This window comes from Brachycentrus maculatus, unplaced genomic scaffold (genome assembly GCF_059751285.1).
Source record: "Brachycentrus maculatus isolate JH-2025_06_01 unplaced genomic scaffold, ASM5975128v1 h1tg000582l, whole genome shotgun sequence".
NCBI classification, from domain to species: Eukaryota; Metazoa; Arthropoda; class Insecta; order Trichoptera; family Brachycentridae; genus Brachycentrus; species Brachycentrus maculatus.
In genome coordinates, this window is record NW_028281322.1 from 228,076 (window position 1) to 241,538 (window position 13,463).

Consider the following 13,463-nt stretch of genomic DNA (forward strand, 5'->3'; position numbering starts at 1 on the left):
TTTAATCCCATTTTTATTTGTAATTTGACTTCTTCTTCTTCTAACCCTTAACCGCACCCGGTGGTGCATAGGGCACTGCATCGTATTGATGCAGTGTTATCTTGATCGTTACTTACATGAAGGCAAGGTGATCACTTGACGTGACAATGACCCGTCCAGGGTTTTCCAACATTAAATAAATATTAGAGTAAAAAAACAGTTTTCCTCGGTCTTCCTCTGCTTCTTTTTCCAACAACATTCGCCTCATATTTTTTTTAACCGTTCTCTCCTCACTCATACGTTCCACATGTCCAAACCATGTCAACACACCTTCCTTAATTTTATGGATAGTGCTTATCTCACCCTCAGTGTATATAAAAATAAAATAAGAGAAGAAGAAAATTTATTTACTTCTTCTCAACATGTTAAATGAGGATATAGATAATATTAATTTTAATACAGAAATCAAAGTGTATTGCACAACATTTTGAGTGTGCCAAATAAAAATCCCTACTTAATGAAAGCTTTCCTAATTCAAACACAGATGGCTGTTGTGAACTAGCACATACTGTGTTACGGGTTTGATCAATATATCTAGAAGTTCCAAAAAATTGGGTAGAATGGTGAATATTACACGCGTGTAAAGTGATCACTTAACTAAGCCTATGCCGGTCGTAAGCCCAGACTTACATGTTTTTCGTCATCAATGTTGAGATGAAAAAAAAGTGTATTGGAAAAACAATTACCAAAATATTATTACTGAGCAATATACGAGTATATTATTCATTCATATTTATTTATTAACAAAACAGTCTCATTTAAGTTAAAATTTTAGCAGACAAAAACGTCAATAAGACAAATTTTACGTTTTAAATTTTAAAATTTGCTCTTAAAATCGTATTTTTCAAGAGATTAGTTCCAATGATCAGATAATATTGTCGAATTCATACTTTATTGTATCACGATTTGAAACGACCGTTAAATATGACGTAATCCTTATGAGTAGACTCAGTCTAAAAATGGGCACGTCTCAAATTGTCAAGCTATTTCTGTATCCTTTGCACACAAACCTCAATAATAAATAATTTTCTACCTTGGGTATTTGCATGAATAAAATCGAACAATAAAATATGACAATATTAATTGCCTACCGGTCTATTGTAAAATTATCAACAGAAGAGCAAAAAAAAAATTATTAAAGAAAAATATTTACAAAAGGTCATATATTATCGTCGGAGGCGTATGCCTTCAAATTTTATTATTTCACCTTATGTTCTACGGATATCCTTATTTGGAAACCAAATAAAGAGATCAATACTAAAGCAGATTTTGTAATGATTTACGAAATTTATTAATTTATTTATTTGCAACCTCATAGCTATTTAAAAAATGCTAAATATAACATATACATATGTATTATGCATCTTTAGGCATGGTCTGTGTTTGATATAACTGGCCTCTGATCAAATGTGTTTATTGAACCAACGATACATCTAAAAATATTTTTTTTTGGTACAGGAGCAGTTTTTTTTAGTTTGTTAATATAAAAACGACTAGTTTTAATTCGTACTGAAGCTCTTATCAATACGTGAAACTGCATTTATAATTTGTATTTTCATCTGTTAAACATCTGTAGTTTTCGAAACTAGTCTTCTTTAAATTATTAAACTAAAAGAAGTGGTCTTATCCAAGTGTTTATTTTTTCAATATATTTTATTTTTAAGCTATTGACATATGGGGCAATACTAAAGTACCGATAATTACACTTATAATTTTGACTATACGTTATCGTTTTGTTTTATTGAGTGGTTTTGGTTATGCGTATCATTAAACTAGTAGAAGCACATATTTTGAGAGAGGTATTTAAAGCACTTATTTAGATTTGAGGAAACTCTTGTATATATTCAAAACTCGATAAATATCTGAATATAAAACTGTTTATATTCAGAATAAAGAATAAAAATTTACAATCATTAACAAAATTACAATTAATACCTTGTACTTGTCTGAATGGCTATTGAATAATTACATTATATATGTTACTTGTCCAAAAGTACTTAAGAATATAAACAAATCAAGCATTTACTAGTAAAGCAGTAAAATAATTAAATATTCTATTTTTTTGTAATTTTAAAAATAATTTTACTCTGTTCTTTAACCGTTTCAGTGCTAAGATTTTTTCTTACATGTAGACTAAAATTGGTGAAGAGTTTTTTGCAACATGGTCCATTTCAAAGTAAGTTTACATTGTAAGGGTGAAAACAATGGGTTTTTAAAAAAAAGGATTTATTTTTTTCAATGATATTAATTAAAAGTGTTTGTTTGTGAATATCATTAACGAATCAGAACCTTAGATTTGCCCACGCTGCGACACAACCTTCCAGCTTGACTACTAAAATACTCTTCGGTCATCGTCGGTATACCGGTATTGAGGTTTACCATATCGCTTACTTCTTTCAACAATGTCATAAATCAAAAATAGTCAATTTGGAGTTGTGCATGTTTTCAGAATGCCCAAAAAATGTACTATATCCCAGCAAAAGTGGCATATTTTTAACATAATATTTACCAGCTATAGGGCAGAAAGTGTTGTTTTTGCATTTTAAAGAAAAGGTATTTTTTTTTAAATATACTAAATATTTTTCAAATGGAGAAAAAACATTCAACTTTTACCTAAAAAGATCTGTTGCACAGTGAAAAGTTTAAATACATTTCATTATATTTTTTTAACTTTAAAAACAATCTCCTGAAAAATCAAGTTTTTTTATATATATGCCGTTGTTGAAAGGAGTGAGTGATATATTTTGACAAAGTAAACCCGAGTCGATATATCGATTTTTAGCACTCTAAAAGTTAAATTCCATTATCTCGGAACATGTTTGTATAACTTTATGTATTCTGCTATTATACCCTCGATATTTAAGCAACATTCAAACAACTAAAATTAATAGGAGAAGAAGAATCTTTGTTATTATTATATATTTTTTTATTATTGAGTATTTATTTTCGACAACTACAACGATGTTTTATTCATTTCCGATCATCTTAGATTGCTAAAGTAGTACACCTAAGTTTCATATGAATTATGAATAAATATCTCGGTAATATATATGCATGAGGTTTTTATGTGGTATGAATGTATGAAAAGATGTATAATGTTAATCTCAGGATTGTGTATGATCAAAACCACGCCTGAATCACTGAATAATTCAACACATTCCATGCAATTCATTTATGAAGACATTCGGTTTTGCCTACACATCAAATAATAATCTATTCAGAAGTAACTGAAGTATACTTGGTTTATTGAATTTCCAACCTTAACAGTCATATTATGAATAAAGTGACCATACGTCCCGTTTTGAACCCGTTTTTAGATAGCATGAGCAACATTTTTTTTCTTCATATTTATAATTTTTATTCTTCTCACTTTCTTTATCAACATTCCTTTTATTTTTATTAATACATAAAAACTATGAAAAAATCATATTTTCTTGAATATAATACTATTACGTATTGTCCGTCTCCATAGTGTCGTGGTTAGCGCGCTAGGTTACCATGCTGTAGGTCCCAGGTTCGATTCCCAAGAGGGTCAAAAAAAATATTATGATTTTTAGTCTAATATTTATTTGATATGACCCTGGACTGGTGCCTGAAGCGTAAGGCTGATCACCTTTCCTACGTGTATTTAACGATCAAGATAACACTGCTTCCATACGATGCAGTGCCCTATGCACCATTGAGGTGCGGATAAGGGCTAGAAGAAGAAGAAGATTACGTAAAAATTGTTAGATGTCCCGTTTTGAGGAGATGGTCACGTTAGTTATGATCCAAGTATGGTCAATGGTCAACAGTCTGATCTTGGGTTTTCTTTCACAGTTTTAAAAATAAATACAATGTATAAAAATTAAACACTTTTAAATATTATTAATGTAAACACGGCTTGTTTTGACTTTGCAACTTTAGACAAACAGCGATCTAACGAGCTCCCGTAACTACTTAACCCGTTGGTTACCAGAGACGAGATATCTCGGAAGCAATAGAAACATGCATGTGTGACTTAGTGTGACAACCCTGTCTGAAAATGAAAATTCGAAGCTGGTTTAATTTCAATAATAAAGCTCTAATAATCGATTCGAAGTATAATATTTGGTAAGTAAATTATGATTTAATAAACATTTTTAAAAAGTCCCCTAATTTTTACAAAAAAATATTCGGCCTGATGAGCACTACCGTGTAATTTATTTGCGGCCATGAAAAGGTTAAAATGCTCACTTTTTGTACACCAAATTCTCACGATAATCATTATTTAGCGCGTACGTGTAAAGGCAGCAATTACGAAGGTATTGATACAATTTTTTTTTTTTAAATGTACAGTGAACCGAACTTTGAAACTATCCAACATGATGTATATTGTGTTGGGTGTCATGTACCTTCCAAAATAAATGATATCGTTAATATTGATTGCTCTGTGGACCGATTACAAGAAACCGGTTTCGTTTTAGGCGCGTCGTCTTGTACGCGTATCTTTTTTTAATCATCAAATGGACTCAAGTTTACATTTTTTATCGTCATTTTTATCGGAGCAATGGTTTGAAAATGAAAAATGTGCGTGGAACGACTTTTAGATGTAAGATAATAGTTTTGATCACGTGTATAAAAATGTTAGGCACCAAATGTCGATTTATAAAAACTAAGATAATATTGACACCCGGTTATGAATTAACGAGAAAAACATATTTTGAATATCTCAGAGAAAATGATTTGTAGAAAACTAAATTTTAGTTAGTAGATTGCCAAATTTGCAATTTACAGGTCTGCTTCCTACAATTGCGGTAGGCATGTTCGAAGGCACAAACTACAGAGGACGACTCCGCTTAACCTGCATGGACCAAATTATCTTCGACATGCGTTGTAGTACGCCGAGTTGAAGAGACGAGCCGAGTTCAGAGATTGGTGGAGACTGACCATGATAGAAGCAAACCAACCATCACAAAGATTGTAACCCACGAAGAAGAAAGTAATATCAAGTGTTGATAAGGGCTTGGCATAACGATTATTTATAACATTAAAATCGATTTATCAATTCGATTTACCATTTGATTTAACGAACCCATTGAAATTTTATTTTAGCCATGAGCGATTTAAGACAACGATTATGCAAATGACTTTGCGGGTCATTCCTATAAAAAGGGCTGCTTTAGTCATCAAGTTTTAAACTGTCATTGATGAATCTTCATTACATACTATGACATTGGTGGTTAAATTTATTTCAAGAATCGTGTAATATTACCAAGAACCTGTAATACTGGACGTTTCTAAGATTTATAACCTGTCACGTTTGCGTATAATTTTAATTGAATATATTTATTAAAACTCCAATAGAGATCTGATTGCTGTAGCCAGAGTGAGCACTTCCGTAGCCCAATGACAGTAAAATAAAGAACATCATAGCGGTCTTGTTAGTAATTATTTTTCGGAATTTGCAAATCATATAATAGATACTAATCACTCATTTCACTCTCATAAATTAAAATTATTACACCTTGTTCCATATAAAGGCCAAATTATGAATTATCTTGAAAATTTAGAAATACAAAAAAACCTGAATTCTAATAATAATTTATTAAATAATATATTGTTTCAAAATTCTTCGCCATTGCTTTACATTTTTACTATTAAACTAAGGAAGTCATGTGCTTTGAGGAGAGAAGGAGCTTTTGCACCTAATCATAAAAGGGAACATAGAGGGTCGATGAAGTGTGGGCAGAAGACAGATCTCTTGGCTCCAGAATATACGAGATGGGTCAGAATTGTCGTGGCGCTGTTTAGAGCTGCCCAAGACCAGGAAAATTACCCTCAAGTGATAGATGACGTCACAGGGACGTAACATGACACACAAAAAAGATAATTGATTTTGTTTCTTCGTGGAATCTGTAGGAGGAATGCTGAGGAATTGACTGGGGGTAAAAGACTTTTATGATTTATTATTATTTATTTACAGATCCTTAGACATTATTCTCCATGCGGATCATACACCAATATTAAAGGTGTCTCAACTGGAAGTCTGAATACACAAGTATATAAAATGATCACTTAGGCTAGCCATATGCTAGGTCGTAATCCTGGGATGCTCAGATTTCCATGTTTCATCTCAGCATTTGACCTAATTGAAATTTTTGCTTAAAATACTGTATTTTAATTGAATAAAATAAGTTTTCCTTCGAAATAAATATATGAATATTGAATAGAAAAATGTTAATTTTTTTATAACTCTTTTTCTATTCAAAACCATATATTAAAGAAGTTATTTTTTATATATTTTTTCAATATTGTAAAAAATAAAGCAAAAGGCACGAAAATACGTCTAGCTCCTAGCGCGGCCAATTGCGTTCTAATTTGAACATTCGAGATCTCAGCCTTAATGCATTCAGAATGCTGAAGTGAATAGAAAAATATTAATATCAATCTAATATGCAATCAAAACAATACAATCTAGAATGTTACAATATTATACAATAATTTCCGTTGCGTTGTTATATTTATTATGTATTTATGCATTTATTGGATATAGCCAATACATTATTCGTATTTATAATCTTGTTTGTTATGAATTAAATAGGCAGTTTCAAGTATCGGAATCTTGAATAATCAATAATAATAATAAAGGATACAGGTTGGCATTGCTTCTGTATAAAGCGGCACTTGTGTTCCTGTTTCCATTCTTTATGGTGGCACTGCACTCCCGAGGTGATAACTAACCTCTTAACTCTTTGGTGCCTGATGTCCTGTCACGTTTAATATTTATTTTGTGCCAAAAAGATTAGTTTATTTTATGAAGGAGGAATTAATTCACGTTATTGAACTTTAATTTCTGTCACGATTCAAATAACTGTAAGGATTGTATGAAGAAATGTTTTGAGCTGCTAATTATTAGGTTCACACAAGATTAAACATTTTATAAATTGCAATTAATTTTAAATTGAAAAGGTTTGGATTAAATTTTGTAAATAAAAAAAAAATGGTCTTGCGTTATTTATTTAATTATTTATATAACAATTATTTCATCATTTCATGTCGTCTTTGTTATAATTTTATTGTGATGATTTTTTATAAAAAGTTTAAATTCTACCTATTCTTATAAAAAGTTTTTAAGAAAGTATTTTTTCTTCGTACTTTCATTCCCTGATAAAATATTGTTGATACCAGATAGGTAATGATCGCTATTTTTAATGTACATAAATATTTTACTTAGTAAATACCACTGTTATTTACCAAGTAAAACGTAAATTGAAAATGGATAGATATCAACCACAAAGTGACTCGCGAATCGATTATTGAAATGGTCATTATGTTTTCGTTAGTCTGTTTAAATAAATAAACTCGTAATTGGGAAAATAAAATTGTAAACTTTTAAAATTGGAGCGATCTAACCACCATGTAAGCATCGCTTTAAATTTTTATTAAAAAGTTTTTATTTAAAGAAGATTTGATAGTAAAAAATACTGTCTTCACCGAACTAGCGTTAACGATATATTCCAGCAAAAGATTGATATTGAACATATTCCAGCAATATTTTTCATAATATCACAAGTCAGAAAGGTAGTTTTTTTAGAACGGTTATTTTTCCCATAAACGAAACGAATTTAAATTCGTAGACTCATATTTTTCTTTAATGTTGATAACGCTTTCATGTCAAAGGGTTAAAGACTGTATTCCCTATTTATTTCTTTACGACTAAATTCAACAAAATTCAGGACATATAGTGTAATAAATATTACAGGGTTCTCTGATTAAATATTGGTATTTACTTCTACAATATTTTACATTTCCATACACTCTGTATGGTTCAGTAAATCATAGAAATTATCTAGATAGTTTACGACAAGTGTCCCTGTTATGCCTAATTTAAAAATAAATAGAAACATTATCTCATATTTAAATCATGTTTTTATAATGAATTAAATGCATATTTTTTGTTGCACTAATCAAATAATTAATTAATTCAAATTCAAAATGTTAGTATCAAATCTCTCCGCTTCAAATAACGCCCCTATTAAAACAAATGTCACTTTCAAAGACACGCGTTTTAGTGTCCTTTCTCTCACTACTTACCAAAAAACATTATTGATTAAAAAAAATATATTTAGAACTGTAGCTGAGCGACTGTCATTAGATTTTGTTTTATATAGACTGTGAAATCGGGGTTAAATTACTTATGTTAATGACGCCTTTTTTTAAAGGAGATAATACCTATATTAAAAAAATATATAAACCAAATTTCAAGTCACGGGTTTGAATATTTATGCAATAAACTAGTTGACACCAAATAAAACATTATGGAAATCTTACCTGATATTCTCACTCTTTTAATTGGAATAAAGGCGCCATGCATAAGCAAATAGATAGAACTAGTTTCCTGTGCGGACGTAATTAAAATGTCTTAATAATAGGTATGCATTTAAAGCCTGCGCTATAGTTCTTCTCATGAAAAATATTTTATTCCAGCATCTTCTAGCAGATTTCAATAATAATTTTTTTTTTGAAATTACGATTATCGAAAACTATTTTTTACTAAACAGAACATTGTCAGATATGAGATATGGAGATCAGAAAATGAAGGCTTGTTTTCAGATAAAATCCTGAGAAGAAAATCGGATTAAATTACATGTATTTCATGTTTGACTGCAACCGAACCGTTTTGATTTATCGTTTATTCAACTCAATTCACCATGACTAACATCTGTCTCCAACACAGATTTATAAAAACATGATTTTAGCTTGAAGTTATAAAAATCACCTTATTATGTATACCTTGCTTATTATAATATGTAAACCTTGTACATAATTACCAAGGTAAGAAATAAATACAAACCCTATGAAGAAAAAAAACAAACAACTATGACAATCATTAAATGCTATGTTACAAAAAAAAGCATTTCGAAATCGTTTGTGAATCCAAAGAATATCTATCGAAATATATCTCAATTTGGCCCATATTTGGTTTAGTAAATTGCCTTTTTAATTGGGGTGATATCTGTAAATTAATATATGAAATATAAGTTACTTAAACTTTAAGCAAGTTAATATTCATAACTGTACATATAAGGTGATGTTGTGTTAAGTTTTATGTCAACACATTGTTATTCAATTATGCGTGAATAGAAAACAAATGCAGCAAAATAGGTTTAAATTAACACGTTTCGAAACAGGTTGCACTATTTCTATCGCGTCTGGAGGATCTAAGATACAAAATCTTCTAACATGTTTTCTTGCGTACATGTCAAGTTCTATCTCGGTCCTATATCTTCCGTACGACGCTTCAATGCGTTTCGTATCACTTCCCGCCTCGATATATAGCTTTAGCAACTCGCCGATAATCCTTCCGATATAATTAATTTATAATTTACCGGCTAGGACTGTGGAGAGCATGTGTAAGTTTATCTTATTCCGAAATCGTATAAATCGTGATCAGATACGACCCAACAATGTGGACATATTTTTATCACTACCGGGCGATAAATCTATCGAGTTTTCGATTTTATCGCCGTAAAGAAAAGCCTGCAGCATATTAATTGAGAAAGGGGGGGGGGGGCTAAGAGTATGTGGCAATAAAGGGTCGGGATAAACATTCAGAAGTTCCCGTAGGTCGACAAATAGAGACTGAATCTGAATGATCAGGTATAAAAGATTATATGTTATTTCAGAGAACACAGGACTTATGTGCTCCACACTAATGTGCAGTAGAAGGAGTAATCTACCAACGGATCCAGATTCACCCATATATTATTTAAATTCACATACAAAAATCCATTTCCTTAATAAAATTATTTAAAAATCATACTCAAAACCCTTACCATAACTTTTATGTAATTAATATTATCATACACAACTTTAATGCATTAATTTAAATGAAAAATTAATTAAAAATTGTATATTCATATATTTAAAAGACTCTTGCTAGGTTACCAAATGAACGATTTACATATCGCTCACTCCTTTGAACAACGTTATTTATCAAAAATCGAAAATTTTCAGTTGTGCATGTTTTCTGAATGCCCAAAAAATATACTTTATCCCTGCAAAAGCGGCTTATTTTTAACTTAATATTTACCCGCTATAGGGCAGAAAGTGTTGTTTTTGCATTTTGAAGAAAAGGTATTGTTTAATTATTTTTTTAAACAAACTAATTATTTTCCAAAGGGAGAAAAAACCTTCAGGTTTTACCTAAAAAGATCTGTTGCACAGTAAAAAATTCTATAAGTGGCTTGATATTTATTTTTAAAACATTTTATTATATTTTAAAACTTTAAAAACGCTCTCCTGAAAAATCAATCTTTTTGATATATGACGTTGTTGAAAGGAGTGAGCGATATATATGTTATTTAAATTATTGTAACTCGAAAAACAAATCCAACAGTTTTTTTTAAACAAAAACAAACCAACGAAAAATGAGTTATACTTCTGTCAAATTAACGCCTAGTCTGGTAACTTTCCACAAAGAGTTTGAAAAGACAATTTGAATTCGTGCAAATTATACTAATGAAATAATGTCTATGAGATATGACTTATTCTGCCTACACAAAAACTTCGTTCAAACACCTAAATGCCCCAGCATATAAATCTTATAACAGTTTATTTTTCTTTTCCAAAAAATGTGTGGTTAACACATTTATATTCATCGTACATTTGCTAGCATTGCTGAAAACAAATATCATTACATAGAGAGAATTATCATCATTGCTTTAAAATTTATTTTATAAGATCATCCAAATTTTGAGATTAATGAAGTCTTAATAAAAATAACATAAATTGTATTCATTTGGAATTGATGTCTTGCATAATATTTTATTTGCTAAGCGATGAAAAGGCAATGGAGCGAATGTCGGGATTCTTACATTTGCCTGTATAAATGTCCATTATTGAGAATTAAGAAGAAAAAAAGTAGAGTTGTTTGAATTTTTGTGTTAGGAGCTTCGAGTTTTATTGTGTTAAATTAATGTTTCTTACTCACGCAATAAGATAAACATAGGTTGGACAAAAAGATGACAGTCAATCTAACACTGCTCGAGAAATAATAAGGAATAAAGAACTATTTCCCCTTTTGAATAAATCTAACGGTCACTTATCTGGAGTCAAAGTGTAATTCTTTTGTTTTTTTTCTCGATTCTTTCGAAAGCCAAATAATTGTTTAAAAAAATATCTTTTTAGGCTTAGATAGAATCTTAAAATTATTGTAATAGCTTTATAAGCTACTTTTTGTCGGTAACTAATCACGTTAAAATTGCGTTATATATTTTTTCTTCATATTTTCTTATGAATTTTCCTGAATATTGTACTTCATTTCGGCAAGGAACGTTCTTGTATAAGATGAATATGGAAGATAGGATTTTTTTAATTTGGTAAAAACCACCGTCTTAAAATATATATTGTGACACGTGTTTTGATGCATTCCGTATGTAAAGCTAAGTCAAAAATTTTATAGAACGTACCGAACCACGTGTCGCAAGAGATTTAATAAAGTATATTTACCAAAAAAACTTATAATATAACAAAAAAGTTAAGAAAACAATGAAACCGTATATGTATTTAATTTTCTTAGGGAACATAAAATATAATAATATTGATCACATAGTCATTTGATTTCACATAATGTATTTTTTTTGTTGTTTATTACTTTAATGTAATATATTTTGCCGTTATAAAAATTGCTGAAAAAAAGTATTTGCGTCATAAAAATGTTTAATTTTTAATTTACGTTTTACTAAGTTAATACCACTTTTTATTAAAATCTACTATGACACGTGTTTTGATGCATTCCGCATCATTTTTAAACACCATCGAAACACGTGTCATAGTAGTGTAAAAGTGGTGTATTTACTAAGTAAAACTTTATTTTGTGTTTGAAAATGATGCGGAATGCATCGAAAAACGAGACACAATGGATTTTAAGAAATAGTGGTATTTACGAAGTAAAAATTTCATTAAAAAAGGATAGATTTTACCATAAAGTGATTGCCGAATCAATTAACTATGAATATTTTACTTAAAGATATAACAATCGAAGAAATAAAAATCCCACTCGTAAATTCATAACACCGGTATGTACTAGGGACTTTGTAATCGTATAACGCCTGGTCAGATTGGTGATACGGCCATTATGACGTCATCGCAGCCCATCCCATAATAATATTAGGTGATGTCATCTAAATAGTAAGAGAAACTCATTTGGAATACAAATGTTTTCATGCAGTGACATCATTGGTGCAGAGAAATGTAATTTCTGCTACAAAGTGTGTATATTTTTAGAACTCATATTTGCGCCAGAATAGAAGAACTCGGCTATAAATCTTCCTTTATTCGTACAGCCTGATGTTTGTCCGAAGTTCCTTAGCTGAAGTTTATATAATATTCGTACGAACTCAATATGGCCATGCACGATTTGAGCAGTCCACTTGCAAACCACGTTATGTTAAAAAATAAGTTTTTTGGAAAATGGCGCCAATCGGTAGAAAATTAAAAATATTAATGTCCATTTTTAATATAATCTGCCAGAATTCGTTAAGTTAAAAATAAAATGATACAGAAAAATCAATACTCTTGCAAAACTTTGCCTTTGCCGATCGACAGTTCACTTTCAAAAATCTGAAAAAAACTCAAATCGGTAGAAGATTTATTATTCTACTTTTTGCCGCCATTGGCTAGAAAACCTTTTTTTTTAACGTTACGTGATTTTTCAAGTAGGCTACTCATTGATCCCATATAGTTTAATAGGAAAATGATGTTCTTAAAGCCTTATATTGCTGTAATAAACAGAAGTTCATGATACAAAAAAATATAATAACGAAACATTATCTACTGCTTTGGATTGATGTTTTACAATCTACCTAAGCAACTATCAAGCTACTTCTCCGCAGCAGTAAGCAGAGAGAATAGAACGCCACACCAAAAATACTGCATTCTTGCTTTGACCTACTCTTTGCACTCCCGCGGGAAAAGCAGCCTGCTGGGTAGCGAGTCTCAGCGCAGATCTTTCCATAGACTTATTAATTATGCTTTAAATATTCAGCCATAACATTGACTAAAAATGTCTGAGTTTCATTTTTTTTTCGTAAAATCTTAAACATAAAATAAATCAAAATTGTGTTGCCAGCTTTGTGACGCAGTTTTGGTAAAATAATATTAACATACTATGCAATTTTGTGATTCAAGGAACTGCCTACTAACATTTTTTTGCAAAAATAATCATAGTTTCGATTCTACGCAATTTTTGAGTACCATAAATGACGTCATTTAAATTAATTGTCATTGATGAGGAATGATTTGGAAGCGACTCGCGAAGAAAACTTTCGATACACATTAAATCGTTAAACGAGACTTAGAAAATATAGCAAATGTAAAATTGGCCATAAATGCCAGCGTATTTCATACTGAATGAGCAAGAAATTGTAAAATAAATTACAAATCATAAAATAACATAACCA